Source organism: Jaculus jaculus, chromosome 3, assembly GCF_020740685.1.
Source record: "Jaculus jaculus isolate mJacJac1 chromosome 3, mJacJac1.mat.Y.cur, whole genome shotgun sequence".
NCBI lineage: Eukaryota > Metazoa > Chordata > Mammalia > Rodentia > Dipodidae > Jaculus > Jaculus jaculus.
Genome location: NC_059104.1, coordinates 94,852,346 through 94,858,986, shown reverse-complemented (window position 1 = coordinate 94,858,986; position 6,641 = coordinate 94,852,346). Strand labels below are relative to the sequence as shown.

General features: G+C 49.6%; 1 protein-coding gene across 2 annotated transcripts in view; it reads left to right on the top strand.

Annotated features, from left to right (window-relative positions):
* The first annotated feature begins 3,244 nt into the window (after nucleotides 1-3,244).
* LOC101601944 (peptidyl-prolyl cis-trans isomerase FKBP1B-like) overlaps nucleotides 3,245-6,641 on the top strand; it is a 73,051-nt gene continuing 69,654 nt past the window's right edge. For both annotated transcript variants that reach the window (XM_045146212.1, XR_006636305.1), the window contains exons 1-2: nucleotides 3,245-3,509; nucleotides 4,497-4,791. The gene's annotated coding sequence lies outside the window, so the exon portion shown is untranslated. The remainder of the gene's footprint in view (nucleotides 3,510-4,496; nucleotides 4,792-6,641) is intronic.

Sequence of the window (6,641 nt, the reverse complement as noted above, 5' to 3'; positions counted from 1 at the left end):
CAAAGGAAGCACGTCCTTTCAGTGTGGTCCACTTGGGCAGCTTGGTACCTATACAGTCTTGTCATGTTAGGAAAGCATTTTGAGAACATCCCTTGGCAAATCAGTGGCACAGGGTTTTGAATTCTGGCACGTGTTGATGCCTTCAGGGTGTACCTTCTCTTTGGGAAATCCCCAAAGGCATTGGAATTCAAGTCTGGAGAATGAGGAGAGTCACCAAAATAGGAGATTTGGTCATGGCTAAAAGCAAAACCACCCCTGAACCACAACCACACACAACAAAATCTTTTCAAGCTAGGTGTGGTGTGCATGGATGCCTGTAATCCCAGCATTAGGGAGGGGGTGTTGCAGACAGCTTCAGGTTCGCTGAGAACTTCCAGACCAGGCACAGTAATGGAGGAAGGGATTTATTGAAGCTTACAGATCCAGGGGAAGTTCCATAATGCCAGAAGAAGCTGGCCTGCTTTCACAGGTCCAAGCAGAGAGAGAAAAGTACAAGCCTAAAGCCAAAAGCCACACAGCACAGCACAGCACACTTCAGGAACTCCAGCTAGGCACACTTTGTATATCTTTATATTGAAATCTCAACCCCACCACCACACCTTAAAATCCTCCCAGTGACACAGCCTCCAGCCAGGTGGCTGCAGATGCAAACTACAAACTAATGAAACACTGAATATATTGGGGGCCATCTATTCAAACTACCACAGGGAGGCAGGGGGATTTCAAGTTCAAGGCCAGCCTGGGCTACATAAAAATACTCTGTCTCAACCTCCTTTCACCCATTCAAAAACCCTTTAAAAATATTCCTCGAGCTGGGCATGGTGGCACACGCCTTTAATCTCAGCACTCAGAGGTCGGAGGCTCACCATGAGTTCTAGGCCATCCTGAAACTACATAGTGAATTGCAGGACAGCCTGAGCTAGAGTGAGATCCTACCTCGAAAAACAAACAAACAAACAAACAAACTCTCAATGAAGTATGGGATAGTCTCTGTACCAGGGGTCCCAGCTCTGTACTATGCAGATTTCTGAAGAGTTTCAGAATCTTGACAGGTGACATGATGCCTGATTGGCAAGTGGATGTGGGGGAGGGATAGTGAGGTTCATAATCTTTTTCATGTGCCAAGCTGCTTTAGGGTGTGGAGAGTTGGACTTCCCTTGGCAGAGGGTGGTCTCTGACCCCAGGGCAGCTGGGGCCTCGGTGGCCCAAGGCTTATCCTCCTACAAGGCAAGACCTGGCTTCAGCTGAAGTCTGCTAGGTGGAAACTCTCTCTTCAATCCGTTACAACAAGGATGGCTGCAGCCTTTTGCAAAACCATTTTCTGCTTCCTTCTGGGAGTTGGGCTCTTTGCTTTTTACTGTCATTATTACCATTCCTTGTTTCTGTCCATGAACCGAGTCTTTTACCTTCTTTGGTATTTTTCACTAGTCCCAGGGAGGGAGGAGAAAGAGAGCAGGAGAGTGAGTGTTTCTGGCAATGTCCTGCTCTCCTGTCCTTAAACCCGGTAACTCTGCATCATAACCGGGCTTTGACATTTTCCCCTCTGCCACACTGCTGCTCAAGTGTCCTCTTTGCAGATTCCCATGACTTTAGCTATATTTGACCTTGATCTTCAGATTCCAGAAGTAGAGCCTCTGTTATTTAAGACAGTGCTCACCTTTGTGAACCTCAGTCTTATCATCTGTAGAGTGGGAACAATAATGTCTTCCTGTGAGACCATGAAGACCAGGTGAGATGATTCAGACCAGGGTTGGCTCATAACCAGTGCACAATAGACATTCAACAATGGCAGCTGGCCTGGAGAGATGGCTTAGCACTTAAGGCACTTGCCCGTAAAGTATAAGTACCCAGGTTCGACTCTCCAGGTCTCACGTAAGCCAGACGCAAGGTGATGCAAGTGTGCAAGATCACACATGTGCACTAGGTGGTGCATGAGTTTGAGAGCAGTGGCTGGAAGCCCTGGTGTGCCAATTCCATCTCTCTCTCTCTCATTCACACACTCACACTACTTGCTCCCACTCTCACTCTCTCACATAAAAAAAGATGACATCCATGGCCTGGGGAGATGACTCAGTGGTTTAAGGCACTTGCTTGGAAAGGCTGATGGCCTGGGTTCGATTTCCTAGTACCCCCATAAAGTAGATGCACAAAGTGATGCATGTGTCTGGAGTTTGTTTGCAGTAGCATGAGGTCCACAGTCATTTTGATTATCAACTTATGAATGACTCCAGCTGTCTGTGGGCTGGGGCTGGTTTTGGTCAGGTGACCTAGCTGACGCTGGGGAAAGAGAAGAGGTGGGTGGGCGTGTCTATGGCCCTGTGTCCATTCAACCAAGACGAATGAACTGATTGCACAATCCTGAGCCAGGCAGCTTCTAGGAACCAGTTTCCTCAGGCCAAGGGAAATCCCTTGATCTGGACTCTGAGTGACTCAAAGATGCATAGGTGTGTGTGTGTGGCATGCCATGCTGTCTCACAGGCACTTCAGACTTTGGTGTGGTGGAGGGTGAGTGGGTGGGGACCGGTAGGAAGGAGGGATGATATTTGCTCCCCTGTGTACACTAGCTTGACCGGGTGGAGAGCAAGACTTCCCAGGACTCGGATCCACTCCTTCCACCCTTCTCCACATCCTGGCCCAGGCAGTGCAGAGTAAATCTGGGCTCAGAGCAGTGCGACTCCCCTGCCGGGCATTCCAAACTAATTTTCTGGTACATTATACACTTGGCCTTTTGAACAATCAATGGCCTTAAATGCTGTTTGGTTCCTGCAGCCAAATCCAAGAGAAATAAGACATAATCCATCTGGCTGGTATGACTGGAGCGGGGTGGGAAGGAAAAGTCAGAACCCAGAGCTGCCAAGGGAGGTCTTCGCTTTGCACAGAGAGGGCGGGGAACTGGAGGGAACTGCCAGCTCTAGAGGGAATGGGCTTTTAAGAGATATTGATGGCTGCCTAATCACAGCTCCGTTTGTCTCAATGCCGCCTGCCCACTCTAGCTGTCACTCTCCAGAGCTGAGCTTTGTGTGGGGAGGCTGCAATGAGCTGTAGGATTCTGCCCTACATACAGAGGTCCTCAGATCCTGGGCAGAATGCATCTGGCTTGACTCTTATCTGAAGTTAGACTTTGGCCACAGGCCCCTGGGAGGCCAGGGAATCTGGGGGCGGGGGAAGTGGGGGTAAGAATCTGGTCCCATAACACGCTTTGAACTATGTGGAAGGACCCAGGCTGACTCACTAGGAGACAGTGTGACCGTTAGAGGTCCTGCCTGGGGACCTATTCTGGCAAGGCCCTGGGTTGGAGGAGGTGCCTTGAGCTGGGAGGGGAGTTACTGGGTTTCCCTCCTCCACAGTGAGAGGGGGAGCAGAACCCTCTCCATGAGCAGACTCCTTGAAGGACACAGAGCTGAGCAGCTTAGGGTGGACAGGCCAGCTAGGAGAAGGTACCTCGGGGGTTCTCCAAACATCTTCAGCTTCGGTCACAGCCTATGGCTCATGTCCCACCAGCAGATGAGGTAAGGGAGTGGAGTTCCTGGCCCAGGGTTCACTTTTCCAGTCTCTCTCTCTCTCCCCTCCCTCCCTCTCTCTCTTGAAATAGCTATGTCTGGCGGACCGACAACGGACGGAGGAGACAAAGCTCTGTGGAACTCCTGGGGTGTGGGCTTTTTCCCTGTGGGAAAGACTCTGGAGGTGGGGGGTGGCATTGGTGGTGTGAGGACCATGGTGATGGTGGCCTGGTGAGACAAGAGGGGGCAGGAAAATGCACCTTACCTACGGGATGTTTGGGAGAGGTTTCTCTGAGAGGCAGGTGGGCATGGGGGTGTGTGGGCGGTGACAGGTCTCTTGCTCTGCACCTGCCTGGGGGAAGGGACCCATCCTTTGTTTGCATCTCCGAGCGCTGCCACACACCCAGGTTGTTCTGGTGAGACAGCAAGGCACAGATGCAACTTAAGTCAACCGCTGGAAGCAGAGGGGCCCATTGAGGGCCCACTTAGGTGCCAAAGCAGAGGAGTCCGAGCAAGGACAGGGAGTCCGGAGTGGGGGCAACTGCTAGACAGAGGGGACCTCAGAATGGTGGCTACCGGTGGGGGAAGAGAGGGAGGAAAGAAGTGGGGGTCTGTGTCTATTTGAGTTCTCTGGGCCCGGGGCTGGCTTTGTGAGGCCCCATCTGGTCCTGCTTAGCCTGGCTCAGGGAAGCCCAGGCCTTACAGCAGAAGCAGTGACAGTTAAACCCAGCAGTAGCTTGGGAAGAGGGTGGAGCCTGCACGCTTCCCGGGAGGGTAATTATGCTCATTGCATGTTCTAGGGAGATGTGGGCTTGTCTAACAAGATACATATTTGCTTGTTCCTGCCAACAGGGTAGCTGGGCGGGGGGGGGGGGGGATTGAGCTGAGAGGCCAGGGGCTGAAGGCGACAGCACCCCCTCCCTGGGGGAACCCTCTCACTATGGAGCTTGGTTACTTATCCTAAGTGCATCCACTTGGATACCTTTGTTTCCCCAGGCTCTGTGGAATCTCAGGAAGGGATTCTGACCATCACATTGCACCAGTGGAGTCTCAGAAGAGTGCATTTCCCTCAGTGAGAACTGAATCAGATTAACCCCAGCTGATGCATTGTGGACCTCTGTGCTGGAGACCTCCGCTGACATGACGGAATGTGCTGAGGACACTGGCCCGAAGAGGAGGTTTTTGTGAAACTAGCCAGGCAGAAGCGTGCAGCCTCACTGTTAATGGGAATTCTATCTGGCTAAGACCTTAGTCCTTGGACAGGAGTCACACCAGATAACTTCATCAGCAGGTGAGCCAATCAGAGGACAATCCAATTAGGGACAAACCCAATCTGTGGCTAATCTAGTCAGTGTCCCATCTAGCCAACAGCTCATCCAATCTAATTGTTTGTTGATTCAGTCAGTGCCTGGTATAATCTGCGGCTGATCCAGTCATTGGCTAATCTAATTGGTGCTTTGTCCAATCAAAAGCTGACTAATCAAAGATTGTCAAGTGTTTATCTAATCAAGACTTGATTCAGTCAATGGTGCATCTACTCAGGGATTGATCCAATCAAGAGCAATCTAACTGGATCAGAGGTAGATCTAGTTAGTCAATAAATAGCTAAAGGACTCAGGCCAGGGAAAGAGCCTAGGTATTCCAAAGGGAGGCTCTAGGTATAACGTCTGCCTTCAGAGCAAGGGGATGGTTACAGGATACTGTGTGATTATTTATTTTTTATATTTATAATTTTATTTATTTATTTATTTGAAAGAGAAAGAGAGAGAAAGAGAATGAGAAAGAATGGGTACACCAGGGCTTCTAGCTACTGCAAACGAATGAACTCCAGACGCATGTGCCACCCTGTGCATCTAGGTTATGTGGGGAATTGAACCTGGGTCCTTTAGCTTTGTAGGCAAGTACCCTAACCACTAAGTAATCTCTCCAGCCCCAATTATCTATTTTTGTTTGTTAAAAAGTTATTTATTTGCACACACACATGCATATGTGTATGTGTGTGTGTGTGTGTGTGTGTGTGTGTGTGTGTGTGTGTATGGCAGAGTCTTTTGCTGGTATAAGTTAATGCCAGTCTGGATGTAAGGCTTTGCAAGCAAAGGGAATGGGGAATTGACACCCATCCTGTAGCTGCTGAGCCATCTCCCCCGTTCCTATAATCATCTTAATAACAGATTCTTCTAAGTGGGAAATCTTGCTCTCTTCCTTCCCTCCCTTCTTCCTTCCCTCCTGTGCTGGGGATGGAACCCAGGGCCTTATATATTAGGTAAGAATTTTACCATTGAGCTGCATGCCCAGCCCCCTTTTCTTTGTTTTTTTTTTTTTTCAAGGTAGGGTCTCACTGTAAGCTGGGTTGACCTGTAATTCACTCTGGAGTCTCAGGGTGGCCTCGAACTCACTGTGATCCTCCTATCTCTGCCTCCCAAGTGCTGGGATTAAAGGTGTGTGCCACCATGACCAGCCCCAGCACTTTTTGCTTTTATTTATTTTATATTTTTATTATATATTTATCTCTGAGAGAGAGCGAGAGCGAGCGAGAGAGGAAGAGTGTGTGCATGAGCACACCAGGGCCTCTTGCCACTGCTAATACCACATACATGTGCTACTTTGTGCATCTGGCTTTATGTGAATCAAACACTGGCCATCAGACTTTGCAAGCAAGTGACTTTAACCACTGAGCCATCTTTTTAAAAAATTTTTTTTGTTCATTATTTATTTATTTATTTGAGAGCGACAGACATAGGGAGAAAGACAGATAGAGGGAGAGAGAGAGAATGGGTGCGCCAGGGCTTCCAGCCTCTGCAAACGAACTCCAGACGCGTGCGCCCCCTTGTGCATCTGGCTAACGTGGGACCTGGGGAACCGAGCCTCGAACGGGGGTCCTTAGGCTTCACAGGCAAGCGCTTAACCGCTAAGCCATCTCTCCAGCCCCATCTTTATTTCTGAGACAAGGTCTTTGTTGCCTAGGCCATGGAACTCACCATATGACTCAGGCTGGCTTCGAACTTGAGATTCTCCTTCCTCAGCCTCCTGAGTGCTGAGATTATATGCTGGTGCTACTGTGGCGGGCTAGAAGGTAATATTTTACTGCTTAATTTCTTGGCTTTTCAAGTCTTCCCTAGAGCAGAACCCCAAAAGGTGCAT